Source organism: Mobula birostris, chromosome 8 (genome assembly GCF_030028105.1).
Source record: "Mobula birostris isolate sMobBir1 chromosome 8, sMobBir1.hap1, whole genome shotgun sequence".
NCBI lineage: Eukaryota > Metazoa > Chordata > Chondrichthyes > Myliobatiformes > Myliobatidae > Mobula > Mobula birostris.
The window spans coordinates 75,721,106-75,738,325 of NC_092377.1; the positions used below are offsets into that span (position 1 = coordinate 75,721,106).

The window sequence follows — 17,220 nt, forward strand, 5'->3', positions numbered from 1 at the left end:
GTCTTAGGTTTTTAATGTATATAGTTTCTATGAAATATGTTATGTTTTTACAGGTGGAAAAAGATTTTTTTGTGTAGTTGTTCATATATTTTATTTACAAATGTGAACAGTAGAATTATACTTGATCTCTGCTTGTTTTTGAGTTAGCACATGCTAGTTTTACAGTATTTGTGAAAAATATTTAGAAAAACTTATTTCATACTATCAAATGAAAGCTTTAGAGACCTTTCTTCTTCCCCATTCAGATCCAACTACACTATAAGAAAAATGAGAATTTTTCCACAACATCTTTGAAACTTTGAAATACCTTGAACAAACCACGGTGTAAATGCAGTTAATTTTGCTTCACTATTAAAATTTTTCTTGGCTATGTGCAAATAAAAATCCCTCCTCCTGTAGTCCAAGCTGAAGTTGGTGGGGGTCCATTTCATGCTGTTTTGCATGCATTGTTCTGAACAATAATATTTCTAGCCCGGTGTGTTTTCATTGTCCCTGTCCCTAAAATCCAAAGTGTAAGCATCTTCTTGCTTTAGTGTCCCATAACAGTTGTAACTGAATGAAAGTGGTACTTGAGCGAAGAAATTTGATGCAAAATTGAGCCACCTGTTTGCAATTTCCTGCCAATTAATTAATAAGAAGAATAGTAAACAAAGAAATAGTATGTAAAATTTTTTAATGACAATCATTTGCAACTAACAAGAAGAGCTGGTATTAAAATTAACTTTCTAATATAATGCATACAATTTTTGAAAGCGGCATTAAACTTAAGGAGTTGAAAAGATTCCATGAACGCATCCATCTCAAGGTATCAGAAATTTGAAGCTTGTTTTTTTTTTTGGATTTTTAAGCTTAATCAATGTGGTAGACTTGTGGAATACAGAAATACCACTGTATACATTGCAAGGAAACTCAGATTATAATAGTGCTGCCCTGAACAGAAAGGAAAGCTTTCTTTCTCCATTTCCCTTTATCTCTTGATCCTATCTTTTCCTTTAGTCTCTGTATTCCAGACCTACTGTATTTGCTCTTGCTTTCCACTATTTCCTTGCAGGTTGGCTTGCCGTAATTTGTTTTTTGGATGACTTAAGAGTGAAATGTGAAATAGAACAAGTAATGAAACTGCAGAAGCCGCTACTTTTTAATTTACTTTTGGTCCTTTAATAATTTTTTTTGTGAATGTTAAGAAAATTAACCTAAAGAAAGCTTTAATCACACCAGCAACTACTGAATTTCCAAATGTAACTGAACCTTTATAGGAAACTATAAATTATTCTTTTGTCCATTCCAAGACATTGTGCCTTGTTGCATCTCAGAATCAGAATCAGATTTATTATCACCGGGATGTGACATGAAATTTGTTAACTTAGCAGCAGCAATTTGATGCAGTACATAATCTAGCAGAGAAAATAATAATAATAAATAAAATAAAATAAAAACATAATAAATAAACAAGTAAATCAATGATGTATATTGAATAGTTTAAAAAACCTGCAAAAACAGGAATACCATATATTTAAAAAAAGTGAGGTAGTGTCCAAAGATTCAATGTTCATTTAGGAATCAGATGGCAGAGTGGAAGAAGCTGTTCTTGAATTGCTGAGTGTGTGCCTTCAGGCTTCTGTACCTCCTACCAGATGGTAACAGTGAGAAAACGGCATGCCTTGGGTGCTGGAGGTCCTTAATAATGGACGCTGCCTTTTTGAGATACCGCTCCCTAAAGATGTCCTGGGTACTTTGTAGGGTAGTACCCAAGATGAAGTAGATTTACAACCTTCTGCAGCTTCTTTCGGTCCTGTGCAGTAGCCCCTCCATACCAGACAGTGATGCAGCCTGTCAGAATGCTCTCCACGGTACAACTATAGAAGTTTTTGAGTGTATTTGTTGACATGCCAAAACTCTTCATACTCTTAATAAAGTATAGCAGCTGTCTTGCCTTCTTTATAACTACATTGATATGTTGGGACCAGGTTAGATCCTCAGAGATCCTGACACCCAGGAACTTAAAACTGCTCACTCTCTCCACTTCTGATAGGTTGTTGCTGTGGCACCACTCCACTAGTTGGCATATCTTACTCCTGCACGCCCACTTTCCACTTTTGGTTGTTTTAAACCAATTTCTTGCATTTAGTCTTTTGTCATTTTCCAAACTTGATTTAACTGTTGTCAAAGATGATAAAGGAATGGCTGTTAATTTTCAACAGATTTCTAAAAAGGGCATTGTTGTGCATTTTCTTTTCAGTACAGCATTCTTGTTTTATGGTAAGATTTTTATCTCATATAGATAATGACCATTGTAGCAAATATTTAAAACTCATTGCATGTACAATATAGTTTGTAGGAAGGGGTAATTTTATTAGACTCTCTCTAAAGGTTGCAGCTCCACCCCTTCTGTGACATTTACTTCCAACGTTCAAAACTCCAAACCAGGTAACTAAAAACCAGGAGTTTTGTGACTTGTATCAACAGTTGAACTGAAAGAAAATCTCTTGCCCACCTTTACTTATTTAAATCATTATTTCAGCCTGTTTTTGTCCCATTTAAATTACTTCTTCTCACCACAATTCTATTTCCATTCCCCCATGTCCAGTTTCTTCCCACCTTTCTACATAACACTTGTGATTTCTACCACTTTGTTGTTTATAATTCATTTTCAATAATGATATCCCTTCCTTCAGACATTCATTTCACACAAACATAGCCTGATGCTTTATGCCTTTTTCTTGAACTGAGAACCAACCATTCCTTTCATTTCCTCTTTCCTTGTCCTCACCTTGAACATCTCCTTTAATTTTACTCACTTCCTTAAAATAAAAGGCATTTTACTCACTTCCATAGGCTCATATGGGTCCAAGTCATGCCTGAATCTTTGGAGCGTTTATGGTTTCAGTGCATCACGGCCCTCTCCCTCATCTCTTTTTTTTGCTGTTCAAATGTTCCTTTCTGCTCTTGTACAGAACTCCAATGTTTCACCTCCTTTGCAACCAATTTCTGCTTTGTGGTCACTACAACTTAATCCATATCATATTCTTCCTTTTCCTTTCTTTTCCTTGATCTGTGGGCATGTGGCAAAGAATATTATCAACCTGTTTATCCTCATGATTTATTGTGGCTGCAGCTGAAAACTCAAGTAAGGACTTCACTCATTTTACTGTTTGGCTTGGCCTCAGTTCACATGCAATGCTGACCACAGACCAGTCCAGATCTCCCAATGGTCAGCTCTCCCAATGGCACCATGTCAAATTTTAACGAAATCTTAGAGAGCTGTTACAGCCACAGTTAACTATATGACTCTTTGAATTACTGTTACTGCTCTGGCCACCCTCCCAGATTTCGTTCTGGTTAGACAGAAGCTGTGTGTACTTGAGAGATTCCCAGTTAAAGCTGGATATCCTTCAGAGTTGAGGGGAGACACTAATTAATTAGTAGATTGGAGGTCAAATGTCTTGAGAGTGGAAAGCAGGAAAATGTGTTCAGCTTACTGACAAAGTGGAAAATAATTGCCCTCAGAGATTTAAGTGTAAAGAGCTAGTTCTATGGAAAAAGTAATGCAGAGTACAGAAACCATATTTTCCCATAGTATGGCAATAACAACTGTACACAATACTCCAAATCTGGCTGCCTTATGTTTTGTAAAGCCTATGAAGGCAAGTGTGCTAAACGTCTTCTTCACTACCCTTTCTGCTTGTTTTGCCATTTTCAGAAAGCTATGAATTTGCATCCCAAGGTCCCGCTGTACTTCAACACTCCTGAAGGTTCCTGCCTTTTATTATATATGTCCTGTTAGTATGTGATGTGCCAAAATACATTACCTCATACTAGTATGAATGAGATTCTATCTGCCATCAGCAAAGGTACCCACACTGGTACACTACTGGTTACAGTTATCAGAAAAATAATCTTCAACCACTACCTCTGCCACCAAGCTAATTTTGGATCCAGTAGCTAACAAACCTTGAATCCCATGTGCCTTAACTAACTGCATGAATCTACCATATAGGACTTTGTCAAAATCCTTGTTAAAGTACTTGAGTTTATTTGTCTGAATGATTATGAATGTTAACCTTGGAGTTTAATAATCAAGTTTCTGGAGTTGTGTTGTTTTTCTCTTTCTCTTTTGTAATATAAATTCAAAGTTCAAAGTAAATGTATTATCAAAGTACATTTCTGCTACCATATACAACCCTGAGATTCATTTCCTTGTGGGCAACCACAGTAAATACAAGATACACAATAGAATCAATAAAAGACCATACTCAACAGGACAGACAAACAACCAATGCATAAAACTAAACAACAAACTGCAAATACAAAAAGAAAGAGAAAAAAAGAATTATAGTAAATAAACAATAAATACTGAGAGCATGAGATGAAGAGCCCCTTGAAAATTAGTCCATTTCAGCAGGAACAGTTCAGTGATAGGGGAGTCAAGTTATCCCCTTTGGTTCAAGAGCTTGATGGTTATGGGGTATGTTACGTACCCCGTAACTGGGTTGCCAAACCAGTAGAAATGGAACGCTCGCTGGAGTCTATGATTACTAGGAACTAATAAAGTTTTATTAAAGAAATAAATAATACAGTACACTAATCGCAAGGATATAAATGTAACAGGTTAGCAGTGATAATACACACATATACACAGAAATAGGGTAATAGAAATCAACCAAGCTCTATCGCAGTCTAGGGATAAAATGATCAGTCTTAAGTGAAGCAGAGTTCAGTTCAGTTTAGTGCAGTTCGAAGTAATTGCTGGTGTTGTGCTTTACACCCTGTGAGTCTCTTGACCGATTCCCGCGAACCGGTCCTCCAAACTCTCACCAATTTGTGGGGACACACTGCTCTTTCCAGGGTCTCGTGGCGTGTTGTGCCTTAGCAAACCTGCTCTTTTTATCCCCCTGCTGGGGTATCACCTGTCCATCAAACTTCAAACAGTTCAGGTTCAAAGCAAACAGTCTGTCAATATCTGAATTGTGTTTCTTTCTTGTTAATCTCTCTCTTCCCTCTTATTAGCATTTTAAATATTTCTCCATTGTCTTCCATTATCTCTTTCATTAGCATCATCCGTCCGGTAGCTCTGATTGGCGTCACACATGACAGGTAATAAATGTGCCTGAAGCTGCTGGTCCAGGTCCTGAGACTCCTCTACCTTTTCCTCAATGGCAGCAGTGAGAAGAGACCATGCCCTGGATGGTGGAGGTCCTTAATGATGGCTGCTGATTTCTTGTGACAGTGCTTTGTGTAGATGTGCTAATGTTAAGGAGGGCTTTACCTGGACTAGGCCAGGTCCTCTACCTTTTGTTGGCTTTCCCGTTTGAGGGCATCGGTGCTTCCGTACCAGGCCATGATGCAACCAGTCAATATACTCTCCACCGCACATCTATAGAAGTTTGTCAAAGTTTTAGATGACATGCCAAATCTTCACAAACTTAAGGAAGTAGGGGCACTGCCATGCTTTCTTCATAATTGCACTTTCATGCTGGACTCAGGACAGATCCTCTGAAATGATAACACAGAGAAATTCAAAGTTGCTGACTCTCCAAATCTGATTCCCCCGCCAGGGACTGGCTCATGGCCCTCTGATTTCCTCCTCCGGAAGACAATAATCATCTCATTGGTCCTGATGACATTGAGTGAGAGGTTATTGTTGCAGCAGCACCACACAGCCAGATTACCAGTCTCCCTGCTATATGCTGATTCGACCAGTGACAGTGGTGTTGTCAGCAATCTTAAATATGGCATTGGAGCTGTGCTTAGCCTCACAGTCATAAGTATAAAGCGAGTAGAGTGGGGGTAAGCAGACAACCTTAGTTTCATGAAGTGTCCGCACTTAAGGGGGACAGACCAGTCCAGTGAACTTTTGCTATTCTGAAAACGTTCTGAAGTAGAGTGGTGCTTGATGTGGCTGGCCAACAGCAGGCTACATCTATAGATCTTGCCCATCCTGTCCCAATCACAAATGTTCCCATTATCTTATGAACTAAATGTTGGCAACCATAATTTCAGGAGGCAGGCTATGAAGTCGCATCCATAACAAGCCAATGGACTTCAAAAACTACTTGACTACTTTTCCTCCCACTCTGCACTCTCGTAGCACTATCTTGTAAGGACTCTATTTCATGCTTTATGTTTGTCCATCTGTTTTGCATTTTTTTTAATGATGCCAACTTCCAAATTCATGGTCCTGATATCTCTTCCTTTTCCCTCCACCATAGTATCCATGTGCTTGTGGATAGAGATAAAGTTACTGTTTTATATGAATGAAATTTCATCAGCTATAATCCATAGTAATTAACTTGAAATGATAATTTTGGCTGTCTTTCCACTAACATTACCTGACCAGCACAGTATTCCCTCCTCCATGATAAGGACAAACTCAGGTTTAAGAAGCAACACCTCATGTTCTGTCGGGGTAGTCTCCAATCTGATGGCATGAACATTGGTTTCTCTCAAACATGGTAATTTCTCTACTATTTCTCATTCTGATTACTCTCTCACCTCTTTTCCCTTCATTTGCCCATCACAGCCCTCTGGTTCCCCTCCTTCCCTTTCTTCTGTGGTCCACTGTCTTCTCCTATTAGATTCCTTCTTCAGCCTTTTACCTTTTTCCACCTCTCCCCACCCTACTTCTTACTTCATTTCCACCTTCTACTTTCCTCCTCACCTAGTCTCACCTTTCACAGCCAGCTTGTAGTCCTTGCCCTTCCCTCACCTCCTTATTATGGCTTCTGCTCCCTTCCTTACCAGTCCTAATAAATGGTCTCAGTGCAAAATGTTTACAATATTCCCCATGTTTTGTTCTACCTCATGGGAGATGTCGAGGATGTTGGCAAGCCAGAGAGGACATTGAAAATATTATCAGTGAACCATGACTTGAGCAGTGAGAATTATTGCATTTGCCTTAAAATATGATGAAAGTTATTAGTATTTATGTTTACGTAAAAATGGAAGAGCTTTTTGTCAATGATTTAGATAGTAATTCTGGCCCTTTGTGTAAAATCAGATTATCCATTAGTGATACAGGAAATGTTTAGTCTCTTATTGGAATAAAAGAGTTACATTGATTGCAGTTCTGTTTTTGACGGAATTTGAAATTGCTCTTATTATTTATGTTGCATACCTCTGACGCAGCCTCTGTCAGGCTGACCCTTCTGTGACTACGATATGACTACTCCTACAGAAGGCGTCCTGGAAATTCTTGTCCTAAGTGGGTTGGCTATATTAAGGTATAAATACAGTAAATAATTCAGGAGTCCTGTGGAGGAGATATTAGGTAAAGTAGGCTGAAACAAGAGTTTGGAGATGACAATTAGAACCCTTTCCTGCCCTGATGGCCTTGGTGGCTCTCCTAGCTACCATGGAGCAAAAGAGCTACATCTTTGCATGCATTTACATTTATGAATGTCTGTATCTTTTTGAACAAATCGAGGTTCTCCTCTTTATTCCAGCAGTCACTTTCTCCCAGGAATCATATTATGCATTGCTGCTTTCTGCCTGCCACAGTAAATATGATTTTAACATTTAAAATTCTCGAATTGTAGTTGAATTAAATTTAGTACAGCTTCTTAGGAACTTCTGCTTGTTGTGATTTAGCATATCCTAAGGCTTTTAAACTCTTGCGTTTGTGCACTGAGAGGGGATTTCATTTGTTGCTTCTGCTGAAAGCATTGATACTTTAGCACACCAAATGTTTTGCAATCCAATATCTAGGCACCGCCATAAAACCTAGAATCAGATAAATGTTGTAATCATTCTTTAATAAAAACAAAATGCTGGAGGAATTCATCAGGTAGGGCAATATCTGTGGAAAGAGAATTAGAACTAACCTTTCACCAAGACTTTAGTTTGGAGTATTCATCTTTTTGAGGTTTCGTACTGCTCAAGGGATATTGAGGCATTGACAGCACTGCATAGTAACACTTGAATCTTCTGAAGAAGTAATTTAGAAATGAGGCCTAAATGACTGGAACTTGCAAATGAAACAGAATATATGCACACCATGCTAGCTCGGGGCTTTGGAGTTTGGAGTTCAAACCGACATCATCTGTAAGGAGTCTATGTCCGTGCTGTGGAATGTGTGGGTACTCCAGTTTCTTCCCACAGTCATACTTGTTGGTAGGTTAATTGGTCATTCTAAACTGTCCTATGATTAAGCTGTGGTTGAATCAGGTCCTACTTCACACTGTATCTCTAAAATATTGAAACAAGATGGGTGTGTGGCACAGGATTATCTGCTAATATGGACGATATTCTTCACAGACATTCCACAGAATAGCATTTTAATTCTCACTTTGACTTGAATGTGTGTGTGGCCTCCTGCCAATGAGGCCTAATTACGATCAGGGAAGAATGCTGTTGATATTGAATTCTTCGATTATTTATAACTTGCTCTTTATGTTTGTGTAACCAAAACAGCCTTTCAGCACACAGTGTCTGTGCTAATCATAACACCAATTTAAACTGCATACTGCTTGCAAATGGTCTATATCCCTGCCTGTTCATGTGTCTATCTAAATGGCTCTCATGCTACGTCCACACTACACCGAATAATTTTGAAAATGAAGCTTTTTCTCTTCGTTTTGACCTTCTGTCCACACTAAGACGGCGTTTTCATCCACCAAAAACGGAGATTTTCAGAAACGGTCTCCAGAGTGAACAAATCTGAAAACGCCTAATATCCGTTGCAGTGTGTACGGAGTTTTTTAAAACTGCTGTCATGACGTGCCGGAACAGATGGCAGCGCGGCATTATTTCTTCTTCTTCTTCTTCTTCTTCTTCTTCTTCTTTCCTCCTCCTCCTCCTCCTCCCCCTCCCTCCCCCCCTCTCTCTCTCTCTCTCCCCCCCTCCCCCCCCAATCATCATAGCGATATTTGATTCTGTGCTTTGCAGAAACTAACAATTTCAGAACAGACGGCAATGAGACTGAAGCCAGAGGTAGAAATATACTCACCAAATACTTTGACCCATAGCTTACTGAATAAATAAGTATACTCACTTTGCCCTGTTTTCTGTCCTTGCTCGTATGAAGGTGGTTTACTTATTTATGCAAGTACTTCTCTGATAATAGATGTGTAACAGCCTAATGTAACATTGTATGGAAATACAAGATAACACTGATGCAGACATGTTTTATACATTTAACAAGATGCTTTATTAATGCAACAGGGTTAGTCAGTTTTTCAATGTTTGTCATCAGCCGGGTCATACTGTCTGTAAACTCCCTGTCGGTTGCCTCCATATGCTCCAGTATTTGTTTTTTTTAGTTTTAAGTCCTCCTGCGTGAGAGCCAAGAGCAATTCCTTTTAAGTTTTCCTACTCTGTAACTGGACAAACGCACACTAAGTATACTGTCTCTGCTTCGCTTGTTTTCTGTGTGTCCTGCGCGTGCCCAGTAGAGGAGATTTGCCCAAATATCCGTGTTAGTGTGGACAGAGATATTTTGAAAAACACTTAGTGTGTACGCTTGTCGTTTTTACTCAAAACCGGCATTTTCAAAATTATCCGGCGTAGTGTGGACGTAGCCTTAAACATTGCTATTGTATCACCTTTCACCCCTTCCCCTGCTAGGATTTTCCAGGCATCTGCCCGTCATTGTGTTTAAAAAGAAAACTTAACAACATAAATCTTCTTTTAACTTTCCCCTTCTCACCTTAAAGCTATACCCTCTATTTAGACCATAAGACCGTAGGAGTAGAATTAAGCCATTTGGCCATTTGAGACTTTTCTAGCATTTCATCATAACTGATCCAATTTTCTTCTCAGCCCCAATCTCCTACCTTCTACCTTTATCCCTGACCAATCAAGAATGTGCCTTAAATATACATAGAGACTTGGCCTTCACAGCTGCCTGGCAACGAATTCCACAGATTCACCACTCTCTGGCTAAAGAAATTCCTTCTCTTCTCTGTTCTATTCTGAGGCTGTGTCCTTTGGTCTTAGACTCTCCCACCATAGAAAATATCCTCTCCACATCCACTGTATCAGGGCCTTTCACCATTCAATAGGTTTCTTCTGAATTCTAGAGAAAACAGACCCAGAGCCATCAACTGCTCTTCATATTTGACATTGCTACCCTAGGGAAAAATACACTGACTGTCTAACCTGTCTATTGCACTCATATGTTTAAACACAGAGGATTCCAGTTAACAGGGCCATCTGTTAATCGGGACAGCCGCTTATTTGGAACAACTCTTAAAGAACAAAAAACAATCAAGAAAATAGCTGGGATTCTCTTCATCTATTTGGGACACTATGCTGCTTAATTGGGACAGGGGACTGTTGGCAAACAGTTTTTAACTAGTGGCAGTTGCCTGGTCATTAGACACTTCACTATACTCAGAGTGAACAGTTTTTAAATGGCATGAGTTGCATGTGTTTGTGTTCAAAAGGCAGTGATTTTTGTCACTGGTAGTTGGAGAGAGATAAACAGTAAGACAACTTGGAGCGTTGTGTGCACCGTAGTTTCAAACATGCAGGCTTGGAGATGCCAGAAACGTAGAGGAATGAAAATGAAACCATTTTACTACTTCAACAACTTAGGGACTACGAAGAATTTGAAGGTATCAGCAATCATCTTGAATGCTACAATGAAAATGAAGATTTGGAGGATGCAATCATCGATAACGTTGTATGAAGGCAGTCCATAATCTGCACTCGGTGTTTGCAATGATTTTGTTCTTTTAGTCAATCAAAAGAACGTGGCAGCATGCACTGAATGAATTCCTCCATTGATAACAATTAGAAACTAATTTAACTAATATTATAAACTAGTTTTATAATCCTGAGGTATTATAATTTGTTCTGTATTTCATTTAAATACATAAATTGTTACACACTTAAGTGGTAGCTTGCTTTTTATATATGTTTTAAACTGTTTCTATGCTGTGCTTTTCTATGATTCTATTTCCATGAAACTTCAGCTAATTGGGACAGCCACTCAATTGGGCCAAAATATTGGCCTTGATGTGTCCCATTTAAACAGAATCCACCCTACTTCCATCAGGTTGCCCCTCAGCCTCTGACACTCCAGGGAAAACAATCCAAGTTTGTCCCACCTCTTTATAGCTAAAACTTTCAATTCCAGGCAACATCCTAGTAAATCTATTCATCTCTAAAGCCTCTATCCTTCCTGAAGAATTGTCCATTTTGCCTTTCATTCCTCTTTTTCCTGTTTTTTCCTTATAGTCAGACTTCATGACATTACACAATTTGTACAACATTAGCAACACATTACACAGAAAAAGATGCTTAATCTTAACTACCCTCATTATTTTCACCCTATCAGAGAAATCCCTTTTGTTTTGCCCATCACCCTCCAAAACTTTCTGTGAAAGCCTTGGCTAATTTATTTGGCCTTTTTCTCAGTTCAGATGAGGGCTACAAGACCTGAAGCTTTAACTATTTCTCATTTCGCAGATGTCTGCTGAGTTTTATTTTCAGCCTTTCATCATCTTATTTCTGATAGATCAGTATTTCAATATGTATTTTTATTTTCTTCTGGTATGTCGCAGGACAGCTGAATCACAATTCAAGCTAATCAGCAAATTATGCTCCATCTTTGAGAATAGCTAAAACACTTCTTGTATGGACCCTTAATTCTGAACTGAAGGATTCTATTGTCTTTTATTTTAGTTTAGTTCCACAAAAAGTTTCATTATTCAATTGGTTCTTATTACTAATTCAGGAAACTTTCTTTTTCTGATTTCCAGAACATGAGAATGCATGGCATTTTGTTCTATGGTTCCAAATACTGTAAGAATTAATACTGATGCAGGAATTACTCTGCTGATTTTTTTTAACACATTCCAGTGCAGTCAATTAATCTAAAAAAATGGCCCTCAAGCTGAAGTGTTAATTCTGTTCTTTTTTCAAGATGCCACCTGATCTGCTGTGCATTTCCAGTACATTCTGTTGAAACAATTAAATGGTTGAGTCTATCTGTCGTAAGTCATTTTCAGTTATTTTACCCCCAATTAAATTGCTTATTTTTTCTGTGATACTCATTTTCATCTTAATTAATAAAACCACAATTGTTTATCATTGTTAATTACATTACAAAATACATTTTTTAAGAGGGCAAAGAATTACATTGTACTTGGGTTTCATTTTCAAAATGAGTTTTGTTTTCACCAATGAGAGGATATTCACAAGCAGTTGGTAACAGCTGGATTGCTGAATAATAGATTATGTCCATTTTGAAACATTGCCATATTCTGTGTACATACATCTATTGATCCTTCTGGACACATCTTCAGTGATGTTCCTGGAATCATCGGGTGTTTCGGGTCTTTCAACATCATACAACCTCCTCCAGGTGACCCAGCCGGGGCTGATCAGACCCCAGCTTGTGTCCAGATGGCTAGCTACTTATGACTCCATGGCTCCCCTCTTTTGAGCCACAGCCATCTTGAGGCGCTCTCTGCCGCATCGGTGGTACTGCGGATGGCTCTCCTCTTCCTCTCTCCCTCGATGCCCAAAATGCTGAAGGCTCTAACTAAAGAATGGGCTACGAATCCCTTACAACCAACCTCCACTGGGAGACACCTCGCTCTCCATCCAGCCTGCTGACAGTTGCTGACCAGTCCTGCGTACTTGGAGAGCTTCCTTTCAAAGGCCTCTTCCAAGCTATCTTCCCATGGGACTGTCAGCTCCAGCAGCACCATTTGCTTAGTCGACTCAGACACTAGGACAATGTCTGGTCGCAGGGTGGTGGCTGCGTTTTTGTTTTCACCAATGAGAGGATATTCACAAGCAGTTGGTAACAGCTGGATTGCTGAACAGTAGTTTATGTCCATTTTGAAACATTGCCACATTAAGTATAATAAAGCTTTGAAAATCTGCTCTCCCATTGTTTGTAAATTCCCCCATGGCTCGCCATCTGTCTTGTTACATGACATTTGCCTCCTTCCTTTTCAATTTGCGGGGTCTCTGACTTTCCATGCCACCTTTCAACTTGATAGACCCTGCTTCTTGCATTTTCTGGAAATTCACAGTTTCTCAGGAGAAACCGTGAGTTTCTAGAAAGCGTAGGTACCAGTTGTTAACTGCTGTAAATATCTTGGGGGGGGGGGGGGGGAAAGTGAGTTAAAGTATATTGGGGCATAAATTAAAAATAACATCCAATAGTGTAGAAAATCTGTGTATCGCACCACCGAAATTCTGGGCATGCCAAGTTAACAGATTTTATTGTAGTAATTCAGAGAGAATTGTTATCAAGATATCTTTCAATTTACCACGAAAGTTTGTCTATTTTGTGTTGGCTTTGAGCTTTGTAGCAGAATTGTTGCTATAAGGTTTACTTGATTAGTGGCAGAGAGGTTCATTTCATTGTTTTTGATGTTCTGAAAAACCACAATATAAATGCAAGTTTCTCTTTAAAGAAAATTCTATACTGGTACCAGTGAGTGGTGGTTTTCTGACTGCTAGATTCTTTACTAACGCCAGAATTTTCCACGCAAAAAGAATAGAGAAATTACTTTCTATTCATAATTTTTTGCAGACTTTAACGTTATGCATACAAATGTTCAGATGTTCTTAATTGATCTTTAGTGTTTATCTCTGATCGCCTGTTGTCATTGGCAGAAAAGGAGCTAATCTTATGGTGCTTTCTCAGTCGGAGATAGCAGGGCAGTTTTGACCCTGATTTTTTACACATTTGGTTCAACTGGTCTGTTTATCCATTTTTCTGTGGACTCAACTTTATCTTCTGAAAATGAGATTGAAATTTATAAAGTCTGGATGATAACACTCTCTACCATGACAATACCAAAAATGTCATGGTACTAGTCATGATAAAAGTCAGTTGTAAGTTTCAAAACTGAAATGACAAAACTGATTTTTTGTTGTTGGGTAAGTATGAAGTTAGAGTACAGATCAACTCCAATCTAATTGAATGATAGAAAACTTCATAGAACGAGTGGTTTCAAGCTATTGTAATGATGTAACTAACTACATAATCTTAAGCAAAATATTACAAAGTAAAATAGCAACATTCATTTTGAGTAGTCCAGAACAGCAGTTGTATTTGAATACCTTGATGAAAGATTTGATTTTTTTCAATGTTCATTTCCTACTGCACCTTGACAATATTTTCTTAGTTACATAATGCCACAAATGTCATCATTTTTGTTTTACAGGAAAACCTCCGGTCCTCCTCTTACCTGGCAATTATCTTTATCGTGTCTATTGCTGTAGTTTCACTCTAATTGCCCCATGCAACCTTCATGCCTTTTGTACCTAGCAAATCAATCACAAATTTCTCTTTTAATTATTTCTTTCAATTTCATACTTTCAGATATGAGTTATTCAGACTTGAATGCAGATGAAATAGACTTCAATAACTGTCAGTTATCAGTTGAACCAACTATATTGTGTTTTAATGTGCATTGTAGTGGCTACATCCAGAGCAATTCCTTATATTGTCATCTTACAGTTTCCTGGCAGTTGATCCTCACAACCAATTCTCTGCTGTTGGCCTTTCATCTTATTCTGGATTCAATTCTAAAGTAGTTTAAAATCCATATTTTTGTTTAAATCCATATTTTTGTTCTGAATCTGTTTACTTCAATCTCATGATCTGGTTTAATTTTTGTGTTTGATGAGGGGTAATAAAAATGATTGATGAAGACAGGGTAATAGATGTTATCTTTGTGGATTTCATTAAGGTATTTGATAAGTTCTTACATGGTTGGCCAGTCGAGAATGTTAAGGCAGGCACGTATGATCCAAGGTGAGCTAGCACATTGGATCCAAAATTGGCTTGGTGATAGGAGATTCTTATGATTTGAAAGCTCATGACTAGGGGTGTATTGCAAAGATTGGTGTTGACACCTCTATCGCTTGTGATCTATGTTTATGACATGGATGTGGATGTAGGTACAGTTGCAAGAAAAAGTTGGTGAACCCTTTGCAGTTATCTGGTTTTCTGCATTAGTTACTCATAAAATGTGGTCTGATCTTCATTTAAATCACAATAACAGACAAGTGCAATTGCCTAAACCAATAACACACAAACAATTGTACTTTACATGTCTTTATGTTGAATTTTGAATTGAATTTATTTCTTGCGTCCTTCATATAAATGAGGAGTAACAGCTTTATGTTACTTCTCCGTCTAAATGTGCAATGTGCAATCATAGTAATTTATAATAAATAGAACAGTCGATGTAATATAGAGTACACTGAAATCAGCGTGAGTTCATCACTCTAATAGCCTGGTGGAAGAAGCTGTCCTGGAGCCTGTTGGTGGTGGCTTTTATGCTGCGGTGCCATTTCCCAGATGGTAGCAGCTGGAATAGATTGTGGTTGGGGTGACTCGGGTCCCCAGTGATTCTACAGGCCCTTTTTAAACACCTGTCCTTGTAGATGCCCTGAATCATTGGAAGTTCACAACTACAGCTGCCCTGGGCTGTCCACACCACTCTCTGCAGAGTCCTTCGATTAAGTGAGGTACAGTTCCCATACCAGGCAGTGATGCAGCCAGTCAGGATACTCTCAATTGTGCCCCTGTAGAAAGTTCTTAGGATTTGGGGGCCCATACCAAACTTCCTCAACCGTCTGAGATGAAAGAGGCACTGTTGTGCCTTTATCTCCACACAGCTGGTGTGTCCAGACCATGTGAGGTCCTCAGTGATGTGGATGCAAGGAACTTAAAGCTGTTTACCCTCTCAACCCCAGATCCATTGATGTTAATAGGGGTTAGCCCATCTCCATTCCTCCTGTAAACCACAACCAGCTGATTTAATCATTCATAGTCAAGGCTTGAAAACGGAGGTGAACCCTTGTATTTACTAACTGGTAGAACCTCCTTTAACAACAGTAGCCTCCACCAAATGTTTCCTGTAGCTGCTAATCAGACTTGCACAATGGCAACGAGGAATTTTGGACCATTCCTCCATACAAAACTGTTTCAGTTCATCAATATTTCTGGGATACGTTGCATGAACAGCCTTCTTCAGGCCATGCCACAACATCTCAGTTGGGTTAGGGTCTGAACTCTGACTTGGCCATTCCAGAACACAAGTTGTCTTCTTTTTAAACCATACTGTTGTTGATTTACTTGTATATTTCAGGTCATTGTCTTGATGCATCATCCAACTTCTATTAAGCTTCAGGTGACGGACCGCTACCCTGACATTCTCCTGTAAAGTGTCTTGATACAACTTTGAATTCATTGTTCCCTCAATGACGGCAAGCTGTTCAAGCCCTGAGGCAGCAAAGCAGCCCCAAACCATGATGCTCTTTCCACCATGCTTTGTTGTTAAGATGAGCTGTTTATGTGCAGTGCCCTTTCCCCTCCATACACAGCAGTGTGCATTTCAACCAAAAAGCTCAATTTTTGGTACATCTGTCCACTGAAAATTGTGCAAAAGCATTGTGGAACATCCAGACTTCAGATGTGCAGCAATGTTTTTTTTTGGAGAGCATTAGTTTCCTCTGTGGTGTCCTTCTATGAACACCATTCTTGTTCAGTGTTTTTCTTATAGTGACGCATGAACAGAGACTTTAGCAAGTTCTAGAGGTTTCTGAAGGTCTTTTGCTGTTACCTTTGGGTCCTTTTTCACCTCCTCCAAAATTGCATGTTGTGCTCTTGGTGTGATCTTTACAGGACACCCACTCCTAAGGAGAGTAGCAACAATACTGAATTTCTTCATTTGTAGACAATTTCTCCTACTGTGGACTGATGAACACTCAGTTGTTTAGAAATGCTTTTGTAGCTCTTCCAGCTGCATGCATCTCTACAACTCTTCTTCTGAAGTCCTCTGAAAGTTGTTTTGATTAGGGTTGGTGCTCATAAACAGATCTTTCTTGACAAGTGCTGGCTCTGTCAGTAACCTGACCTTGTGGGTCTTTTTTATAGGGCAGGGCACCTCTACAACCCACACCTCCAATCTTACCTCATTGAATGGAACATCTGACTTCAAATAACTTTCGTAGAAGGCATGACCCCAGAGGTTTGCAGACTTTTTTGAACCTAGACTGTTATTGTTTAAATGGGGCACTCAGTATTGACAAGATGAAAGTACAGTTGTTTGTCTGTTATTAGTTTAGGCAGATTATGTTTGTTTATTATTATGAGTTAGATGAAGATCAGACTACATTTGATTGACACACGACTGTGCAAGTGCGTGGAGGTCAGCAAGTTAGACCACAGGGAAGGATTTAAAAGCAGATAGTTTTTTCCTCAGCGGTTTGATCAAGGCACGACTGCGCAAGCGTGTGGATGTC

The 17,220-nt window shown here is 38.9% G+C and overlaps 1 protein-coding gene across 6 annotated transcripts in view; it reads left to right on the top strand.

The window, feature by feature from the left end:
• tasp1 (taspase, threonine aspartase, 1) overlaps positions 1 to 17,220 on the top strand; it is a 137,601-nt gene that overhangs the window by 21,791 nt on the left and 98,590 nt on the right. The window lies entirely within an intron of this gene.